Source organism: Bacillus rossius, unplaced genomic scaffold (genome assembly GCF_032445375.1).
Source record: "Bacillus rossius redtenbacheri isolate Brsri unplaced genomic scaffold, Brsri_v3 Brsri_v3_scf627, whole genome shotgun sequence".
NCBI classification, from domain to species: Eukaryota; Metazoa; Arthropoda; class Insecta; order Phasmatodea; family Bacillidae; genus Bacillus; species Bacillus rossius.
The window spans coordinates 17,501-28,408 of record NW_026962840.1 but is presented as its reverse complement, the minus strand read 5'-3'; the positions used below and the strand labels follow the sequence as shown (position 1 = coordinate 28,408).

Sequence of the window (10,908 nt, the reverse complement as noted above, 5' to 3'; positions counted from 1 at the left end):
ATACATTGAGCGGGGAGCCAGAAAATTCTGGCGGCGACCGAGGCCTCCGCGGCCGGGGAAATAATCCTCGGTAATTTTACATGTTAAATTAACATGTGTATTAACACAGGCTGGAGAAGCAGGCATTCTGGACTTTGAAAAATTTCGAGCAGGGGCCGGAGAAATTCTCCCGGCGACCGAGGCCTCCGCGGCCGGGAGAACTTCGGCGCTCGGGCTCCGCGTGTAACGCCGCAAGGCCCATTTTGGGTTATATAGGGGGTAGTGGTGTCTCTGGAGGGAAAAAATACACGGTAAATATTGCAGCCAGAGCCTATGGCAATCTGTTGGCGACCGAGGCCTCCACACCCCGGCAAATTTTCGGCTCTCGGACTGTGTGTATTCCACTGGAGACAGGCCTGCGGGACTCTGTAATATATTGAGCCGGGAGCCAGAAAATTCTGGCGGCGACCGAAGCCTCCGCGGCCGGGGAAATAATCCTCGGTAATTTTACATGTTAAATTAACATGTGTATTAACACAGGCTGGGAGAAGCAAGCCTGCGGGTCGCTGCAATATATTGAGCGGGGAGCCAGAAAATTCTGGCGGCGACCGAGGCCTCCGCGGCCGGGGAAATAATCCTCGGTAATTTTACATGTTAAATTAACATGTGTATTAACACAGGCTTGGAGAAGCAAGCCTGCGGGACTCTGCAATACATTGAGCGGGGAGCCAGAAAATTCTGGCGGCGACCGCGGCCTCTGCGGCCAGGGAAATAATCCTCGGTAATTTTACATGTTAAATAACCATGTGTATTAACACAGGCTGGGAGAAGCAAGCATGCGGGACTCTGCAATATATTGAGCAGGGAGCCAGAAAATTCTGGCTGCGACCGAGGCCTCTGCGGCCGAGGAAATGGTCATTGGTAATTTTACATGTTAAATTAACATGTGTTTTAACACAGGCTGGGAGATGCAGGCATTCTGGACTTAGAAAAATTTCGAGCAGGGGCCCGAGAAATTCTCCCGGCGACCGAGGCCTCCGCGGCCGGGAGAACTCTCGAAAACCACCTCGTTCGTGGTTGTTTGCCGTGCGGGGCGAATCGGGAAATCTAGCAAATAGCTGAAGACATTCTCCCGGCGATGGAGGCCTCGGCGGCCGGGAAAAACGCCCGCGCTCGGGCGTTGCGCGCCCCCTTGGCAAGGCCCATTTTGGGTTATATAGGGGGTAGTGGTGTCCCGAGGGGAAAAAATTAACATGTTAAATACTGCTCCCAGGCAATTGTAAAATGTCTCGGCGACGGAAGGCACCACTACCCGGCATATTTACGCCCCTCGGACTCCGTGCGCCAGCCTGTAATAGCGAATCGGGACTTAGAAAAAAAATTCGAGCAGGGAGCCAGAACATTTTCCCGGCGATCGAGGCCTCCGCGGCCGAGGAATTTGTCATTGGTGATTTTGCATGTTAAATTAACATGTGTATTAACACAGGCTTGGAGAAGCAAGCCTGCGGGACTCTGCAATACATTGAGCGGGCAGCCAGAAAATTCTGGCGGCGACCGAGGCCTCCGCGGCCGGGGAAATAATCCTCTGTAATTTTACATGTTAAATTAACATGTGTATTAACACAGGCTTGGAGAAGCAAGCCTGCGGGACGCTGCAATACATTGAGCGGGGAGCCAGAAATTTCTGGCGGCGACCGAGGCCTCTGCGGCCGGGATAATAATCCTTGGTAATTTTACATGTTAAATTAACATGTGTATTAACACAGGCTGGGAGAACTAGGCATTCTAGACTTTGAAAAATTTCGAGCAGGGGCCGGAGAAATTCTCCCGGCGACCGAGGCCTCCGCGGCCGGGAGAACTCTCGGCGCTCGGGCTCCGCGTCTACCCATGGGGAGCGGGAAGCCAGAAAATTCTGGCGGCGACCGAGGCCTCCGCGGCCGAGGAAATGGTCCTTGGTGATTTTACATGTTAAATTAACATGTGTATTAACACAGGCTGGGAAAAGCAAGCCTGCGGGACTCTGCAATATATTGAGCGGGGAGCCAGAAAATTCTGGCGGCGACCGAGGCCTCCACGGCCGGGGAAATAATCCTCGGTAATTTAACATGTTAAATTAACATGTGTATTAACACAGGCTTGGAGAAGCATGCCTGCGGGACTCTGCAATACATTGAGCGGGGAGCCAGAAAATTCTGGCGGCGACCGAGGCCTCTGCGGCCGAGGAAATGGTCATTGGTAATTTTACATGTTAAATTAACATGTGTATTAACACAGGCTGGGAAAAGCAAGCCTGCGGGACTCTGCAATATATTGAGCGGGGAGCCAGAAAATTCTGGCGGCGACCGAGGCCTCCACGGCCGGGGAAATAATCCTCGGTAATTTAACATGTTAAATTAACATGTGTATTAACACAGGCTGGGAGAAGCAGGCATTCTGGACTTTGAAAAATTTCGAGCAGGGGCCGGAGAAATTCTCCCGGCGACCGAGGCCTCCGCGGCCGGGAGAACACTCGGCGCTCGGGCTCCGCGTGTACCCGCGGCAAGGCCCATGTTGGGTTATATAGGGGGTAGTGGTGTCCCGAGGGGGAAAAAATTAACATGTTAAATACAGCTTCCAGGCAATAGAAAAATGTCTCGGCGACGGAAGGCACCACTACCCGGCGAATTCCCGCCCCTCTGACTCCGTGCGCCAGCCTGTAATAGCGAATCGGGACTTAGAAAAAATTCGAGCAGGGAGCCAGACAATTCTGTCGGCGACCGAGGCCTCCGTGGCCGGGGAAATAATCCTCGGTAATTTTACATGTTAAATTAACATGTGTATTAACACAGGCTTGGAGAACCAAGCCTGCGGGACTCTGCAATACATTGAGCGGGGAGCCAGAAAATTCTGGCGGCGACCGAGGCCTCCGCGGCCGGGGAAATAATCCTCGGTAATTTTACATGTTAAATTAACATGTGTATTAACACAGGCTTGGAGAACCAAGCCTGCGGGACTCTGCAATACATTGAGAGGTGAGCCAGAAAATTCTGGCGGCGACCGAGGCCTCCGCGGCCGAGGAAATGGTCCTCGGTGATTTTACATGTTAAATTAACATGTGTATTAACACAGGCTGGGAGAAGCAAGCCTGCGGGACTCTGCAATATATTGAGCGGGGAGCCAGAAAATTCTGGCGGCGACCGAGGCCTCCACGGCCGGGGAAATAATCCTCGATAATTTAACATGTTAAATTAACATGTGTATTAACACAGGCTGGGAGAAGCAGGCATTCTGGACTTTGAAAAATTTCGAGCAGGGGCCGGAGAAATTCTCCCGGCGACCGAGGCCTCCGCGGCCGGGAGAACTTCGGCGCTCGGGCTCTGCGTGTACCCACCGCAAGGCCTATTTTGGGTTTTATAGGGGGTAGTGGTGTCTCTGGAGGGAAAAAATACACGGTAAATATTGCAGCCAGAGCCTATGGCAATCTGTTGGCGACCGAGGCCTCCACACCCCGGCAAATTTTCGGCTCTCGGACTGTGTGTATTCCACTGGAGACAGGCCTGCGGGACTCTGTAATATATTGAGCCGGGAGCCAGAAAATTCTGGCGGCGACCGAGGCCTCCGCGGCCGAGGAAAAGGTCATTGGTAAAATTACATGTTAAATTAACATGTGTATTAACACAGGCTGGGAGAAGCAGGCATTCTGGACTTAGAAAAATTTCGAGCAGGGGCCCGAGAAATTCTCCCGGCTACGAGGCCTCCGCGGCCGGGAGAACTCTCGGCGCTCGGGCTCCGCGTCTACACATGGGGAGCGGGCAGCCAGAAAATTCTGGCGGCGACCGAGGCCTCCGCGGCCGAGGAAATGGTCCTTGGTGATTTTACATGTTAAATTAACATGTGTATTAACACAGGCTGGGAGAAGCAAGCCTGCGGGTCGCTGCAATATATTGAGCGGGGAGCCAGAAATTTCTGGCGGCGACCGAGGCCTCCGCGGCCGGGGAAATAATCCTCGGTAATTTTACATGTTAAATTAACATGTGTATTAACACAGGCTTGGAGAAGCAAGCATGCGGGACTCTGCAATATATTGAGCAGGGAGCCAGAAAATTCTGGCTGCGACCGAGGCCTCTGCGGCCGAGGAAATGGTCATTGGTAATTTTACATGTTAAATTAACATGTGTTTTAACACAGGCTGGGAGATGCAGGCATTCTGGACTTAGAAAAATTTCGAGCAGGGGCCAGGGAAATTCTCCCTGCGACCGAGGCCTCCGCGGCCGGGAGAACTCTCGAAAACCACCTCGTTCGTGGTTGTTTGTCGTGCGGGGCGAATCGGGAAATCTAGCAAATAGCTGAAGACATTCTCCCGGCGATGGAGGTCTCGGCGGCCGGGAAAAACGCCCGCGCTCGGGCGTTGCGCGCCCCCTTGGCAAGGCCCATTTTGCGTTATATAGGGGGTAGTGGTGTCACGAGGGGAAAAAATTAACATGTTAAATACTGCTCCCAGGCAATTGTAAAATGTCTCGGCGACGGAAGGCACCACTACCCGGCATATTTACGCCCCTCGGACTCCGTGCGCCAGCCTGTAATAGCGAATCGGGACTTAGAAAAAAAATTCGAGCAGGGAGCCAGAACATTTTCCCGGCGATCGAGGCCTCCGCGGCCGAGGAATTTGTCATTGGTGATTTTGCATGTTAAATTAACATGTGTATTAACACAGGCTTGGAGAAGCAAGCCTGCGGGACTCTGCAATACATTGAGCGGGCAGCCAGAAAATTCTGGCGGCGACCGAGGCCTCCGCGGCCGGGGAAATAATCCTCTGTAATTTTACATGTTAAATTAACATGTGTATTAACACAGGCTTGGAGAAGCAAGCCTGCGGGACTCTGCAATACATTGAGCGGGGAGCCAGAAATTTCTGGCGGCGACCGAGGCCTCTGCGGCCGGGATAATAATCCTTGGTAATTTTACATGTTAAATTAACATGTGTATTAACACAGGCTGGGAGAACTAGGCATTCTGGACTTTGAAAAATTTCGAGCAGGGGCCGGAGAAATTCTCCCGGCGACCGAGGCCTCCGCGGCCGGGAGAACTCTCGGCGCTCGGGCTCCGCGTCTACCCATGGGGAGCGGGCAGCCAGAAAATTCTGGCGGCGACCGAGGCCTCCGCGGCCGAGGAAAAGGTCATTGGTAATATTACATGTTAAATTAACATGTGTATTAACACATGCTGGGAGAAGCAGGCATTCTGGACTTTGAAAAATTTCGAGCAGGGGCCGGAGAAATTCTCCCGGCGACCGAGGCCTCCGCGGCCGGGAGAACTCTCGGCGCTTGGGCAGCGCGTCTACCCATGGGGAGCGGGCAGCCAGAAAATTCTGGCGGTGACCGAGGCCTCCGCGGCCGAGGAAATGGTCCTTGGTGATTTTACATGTTAAATTAACATGTGTATTAACACAGGCTGGGAGAAGCAGGCATTCTGGACTTAGAAAAATTTCGAGCAGGGGCCGTTGAAATTCTCCCGGCGACCGAGGCCTCCGCGGCCGGGAGAACTCTCGGCGCTCGGGCTCCGCGTGTACACGCGTCAAGGCCCATTTTGGGTTATATAGGGTGTAGTGGTGTCTCTGGAGGGAAAAAATACACGGTAAATATTGCAGCCAGAGCCTATGGCAATCTGTTGGCGACCGAGGCCTCCACACCCCGGCAAATTTTCGGCTCTCGGACTGTGTGTATTCCACTGGAGACAGGCCTGCGGGACTGTGCAGTATATTGAGCGGGGAGCCAGGAAAATCTCCCGGCGACCGAGGCCTCCGCGGCCGAGGAAATGGTAATTGGTGGTTTTGCATGTAAAATTAACATGTGTATTAACACAAGCTGGGATGAGAGGAATTTGGCGGCGACCGAGGCCTCCTCACCCCGGCAAAATATCAGCTACCGGGCTCTGCATATTCCTACAGAAGCAGGCCTGCAGGACTCTGCAATATATTGAGCGGGAACCAGAAAATTCTGGCGGCGACCGAGGCCTCCGCGGCCGAGGAAAATTGTCATTGGTGGTTTGCATGTAAAATTAACATGTGTATTAACACAAGCTGTGACCAGAGGAATTTGGCGGCGACCGGGGCCTCCACACCCCGGCAAAATATCAGCTACCGGGCTCTGCTTATTCACATTCAAGCAGGCATTAGGGACTCTGAAAAGTTTCGGGCGGGGAGCCAGAAAATTCTCCCGGCCACAGAGCCCTCCCTCCCGAGAGTCTGTGTAAATGCCTGTTATACAGGCCCCATGAATTCCAGCCTTATAGGTTATTTTAAGTCTCCGTTCGTGGTTGTTCGTAAACAACTGCGATTCGGGATTTTGACCTATTTCCTATGATCATGTTCCCGGAAGTTAGCCAGCCTCTTTCAGTCAAAATCTCATATTTTGGGTACCTTTGTGAACCCATCGATAGGCCCATTTTGGGTATATTAGGGGGACATGCAATCGGGAAAAATTGGAATTATTTGCAATATGGAAAGAATATGTACATAAATGAAAAGGGAGTCCCCCCGAGTTTTCTCGCCCTATATATATTGCAAAAATATCCAATTAATTATTGTGGAACCTGTAGCACCTTTCTATGAAGCAGAATTAACATTACAGAACGGTTTGAATGCTACCACCTCAGTTTCTCTACAATGCATTGGATTTCAAAGAGGTGAATTACTGTGGATGGTACTGTTGTATGGCTAACAAATCGTCTGGGAAACAATGCAGAATTAAATTAAGAAGGTTGTATGTTTTCTGTTACATGGTGGAGGTGCCCTCTAGTACACAGTAAAATGTTTTGTGGACTGCAGCTCCTTGAGGAATTAATTCAGTATGGGTCTTGTAGTGGTCTGAAAGTGGATGATGAAAAAGAATGTATAATGGTATTCAGAGCACCTCGCGGTGTGAAGCGGACATGCTACCTCAAAATGCTTGATTGATTCATGCCCAGTTCCCCCAAGAAGCGGTACATTGAAAAAATTGATTTACTTTGTGGATGATACTAGCAAATACTATCCGCTGGGGGAAGTAAGCAGAAATTTGGTGGTCGTATGTTTGTTACATGGTAGAGGTGCTTTCTAGTACACAATGAAATGCTTGGTGTACCGCTGCTCCTTGAAGAATTAATTCCATATGGGTCTAGCCGTGGTCTTAACTGTGAACACGAAGAACTATCTAAAGTGGCCTATCTGTCTGAACTGCAATACACAAGCTGCGAGCCAATGCTATACCTTTCTCAGGTAACGAGCTCTTGTGCGGCGATTCGATTGGATGCGAAATGGTGGGGAACGCGTGTCCGGTCGTCTTAACCAAGTAATGGTTCCCCTCTGTTAACAATGAAATGTTTGATGGATCGCAGCTCCCTGAGAGACAAGTTTCAAAGGGGTTAGTCGCGGTCTTCAATCCTGGCCAAGGTGCAGTCACCATCTATAAGAGATACCTGCTTTACTGAAGGGTAGCAAGAGTTCCCTTGCCCGCATGTTGCTCCGTGGGGGTATATCAGTATAAAGGTAGAAGAAGCCATGATCGGAGCTTCGGTGGATGAGATTGGCGGAGAAGACATGTTCTTGTCTATCTGGTAGATCAGGGGGGTGGCAGCTGATCCGGAGAAAGCAAGCGGACTCCCGATGTTCCGTCGACTCCCAATGTACACTTGAAACATGCACATTTGGGTGGCGAGGGGGCGTTGTGGCCATCCGAAAACATGTCTTCATCTCTCTTATTGGTGGACCGCTGCTCCTTGAAGAATTAATTCCATATGGGTCTAGTCTTGGTGATAACTGTGAACACTAAGAACTATCTAAAGTGGCCTATCTGTCTGAACTGCAATACACTAGCTGCGAGCCAATGCTATACCTTTCTTAGGTAACGAGCTCTTGTGCGGCAATTCGATTGGATGCGAAATGGTGGGGAACGCGTGTCCTATCGTCTTAACCAAGTAATGGTTCCCCTCTGTTAACAATGAAATGTTTGATGGATCGCAGCTCCCTGAGAGACAAGTTTCAAAGGGGTTAGTCGCGGTCTTCAATCCTGGCCAAGGTGCAGTCACCATCTATAAGAGATACCTGCTTTACTGAAGGGTAGCAAGAGTTCCCTTGCCCGCATGTTGCTCCGTGGGGGTATATCAGTATAAAGGTAGAAGAAGCCATGATCGGAGCTTCGGTGGATGAGATTGGTGGAGAAGACATGTTCTTGTCTATCTGGTAGATCAGGGGGGTGGCAGCTGATCCGGAGAAAGCAAGCGGACTCCCGATGTTCCGTCGACTCCCAATGTACACTTAAAACATGCACATTTGGGTGGCGAGGGGGCGTTGTGGCCATCCGAAAACATGTCTTCATCTCTCTTATTGGTGGACCGCTGCTCCTTGAAGAATTAAATCCATATGGGTCTAGTCTTGGTGATAACTGTGAACACTAAGAACTATCTAAAGTGGCCTATCTGTCTGAACTGCAATACACTAGCTGCGAGCCAATGCTATACCTTTCTCAGGTAACGAGCTCTTGTGCGGCAATTCGATTGGATGCGAAATGGTGGGGAACGCGTGTCCTATCGTCTTAACCAAGTAATGGTTCCCCTCTGTTAACAATGAAATGTTTGATGGATCGCAGCTCCCTGAGAGACAAGTTTCAAAGGGGTTAGTCGCGGTCTTCAGCCCTGGCCAAAGGTGTTTAGAAATGAATACTTTTCGGACCAGTGGGCAAATTAGTTCACAGCGAGCCCACGGGCCAACGGTCTGCTCCCGCAGTGGGCCGCGCCCGAATGTGGGCACCGATCATATAATTTGAAATCCACTCGCCAAGTACCATGCGAGTTTCTAAGAGCGCGATATATTCGCCAGTGAAAGCCTTGGAAGTTTGGCCTCGCCTACTCCCTAGGAAAATTAATTAGAGATGGAAGGAAAGACTTTGCAATTGCAAAGCGGGTGTCGATATTGGGAAGTCGCCCCCGTACTTGTTGATACAGAAGGAAAAAAAAATGTACATCATAAGATTCGGACCCGGTGCTCTGCGGACCCGGGAGGTTCCTCCGAACGAAAAAAAAAGCTGCTAGCAGCTCCCTGGTTGATCCTGCCAGTAGTCATATGCTTGTCTCAAAGATTAAGCCATGCATGTCTAAGTGCAAGCCAAAATAAGGTGAAACCGCGAATGGCTCATTAAATCAGTTATGGTTCCTTAGATCGTACCACATGACTTGGATAACTGTGGTAATTCTAGAGCTAATACATGCTGAACTGAGTCCCGACCAGAAATGGGAGGGATGCTTTTATTAGATCAAAACCAATCGGCGTGGCTCGTCTGCGTCCGTTTGCTTTGGTGACTCTGGATAACTTTGTGCTGATCGCACGGTCTCCGTACCGGCGACGCATCTTTCAAATGTCTGCCTTATCAACTGTCGATGGTAGGTTCTGCGCCTACCATGGTTGTAACGGGTAACGGGGAATCAGGGTTCGATTCCGGAGAGGGAGCCTGAGAAACGGCTACCACATCCAAGGAAGGCAGCAGGCGCGCAAATTACCCACTCCCGGCACGGGGAGGTAGTGACGAAAAATAACGATACGGGACTCATCCGAGGCCCCGTAATCGGAATGAGAACACTTTAAACCCTTTAACGAGTATCCATTGGAGGGCAAGTCTGGTGCCAGCAGCCGCGGTAATTCCAGCTCCAATAGCGTATATTAAAGTTGTTGCGGTTAAAAAGCTCGTAGTTGGACTTGTGTCCCACGCTGTCGGTTCACCGTTCGTCGGTGTCTAACTGGCATGCCCGTGCGGACGTCCTGCCGGTGGATGCGGTCGGCCGCGGCAAGCCCCTTCCCTCGGGCGTTCGCCCCTCCTCTCGTAACCTCTTCGCGGAGGCCGGGTTGGATGCGGGTGTTTCGTCCCGGGGTGCATGCTTGGGCCCCGCGCGTCGGCGGTCCGATGCAATCCTACCGCGGTGCTCTTCACCGAGTGTCGAGGTGGGCCGGCACGTTTACTTTGAACAAATTAGAGTGCTCAAAGCAGGCAGTGTTTCGCCTGAATATTGTGTGCATGGAATAATGGAATAGGACCTCGGTTCTATTTTGTTGGTTTTCGGAACCCGAGGTAATGATTAACAGGGACAAACGGGGGCATTCGTATTGCGACGTTAGAGGTGAAATTCTTGGATCGTCGCAAGACGAACCTAAGCGAAAGCATTTGCCATGTGTGTTTTCATTAATCAAGAACGAAAGTTAGAGGTTCGAAGGCGATCAGATACCGCCCTAGTTCTAACCATAAACGATGCCAGCTAGCGATCCGCCGAAGTTCCTCCGATGACTCGGCGGGCAGCTTCCGGGAAACCAAAGCTTTTGGGTTCCGGGGGAAGTATGGTTGCAAAGCTGAAACTTAAAGGAATTGACGGAAGGGCACCACCAGGAGTGGAGCCTGCGGCTTAATTTGACTCAACACGGGAAACCTCACCAGGCCCGGACACCGGAAGGATTGACAGATTGAGAGCTCTTTCTTGATTCGGTGGGTGGTGGTGCATGGCCGTTCTTAGTTGGTGGAGCGATTTGTCTGGTTAATTCCGATAACGAACGAGACTCTGGCCTGCTAACTAGTCGCTTCCGGTATCCCTTCGTGCTACCGGCGACAAATGATCTTCTTAGAGGGACAGGCGGCTTCTAGCCGCACGAGATTGAGCAATAACAGGTCTGTGATGCCCTTAGATGTTCTGGGCCGCACGCGCGCTACACTGAAGGAATCAGCGTGTCCTCCTAGCCCGAAAGGGCCGGGTAACCCGTTGAACCTCCTTCGTGCTAGGGATTGGGGCTTGCAATTGTACCCCATGAACGAGGAATTCCCAGTAAGCGCGAGTCATAAGCTCGCGTTGATTACGTCCCTGCCCTTTGTACACACCGCCCGTCGCTACTACCGATTGAATGATTTAGTGAGGTCTTCAGACCGGTGCGCGACG

General features: G+C 51.2%; 1 non-coding gene across 1 annotated transcript in view; it reads left to right on the top strand.

Annotated features, from left to right (window-relative positions):
* The first annotated feature begins 9,028 nt into the window (after nt 1-9,028).
* The window catches only part of LOC134545200 (small subunit ribosomal RNA), a 1,989-nt gene continuing 109 nt past the window's right edge, over nt 9,029-10,908 (top strand). Inside the window, exon 1 of the ribosomal RNA XR_010078335.1 lies at nt 9,029-10,908. This exon is cut by the window's right edge and continues 109 nt beyond it. This is a non-coding gene — a ribosomal RNA (small subunit ribosomal RNA).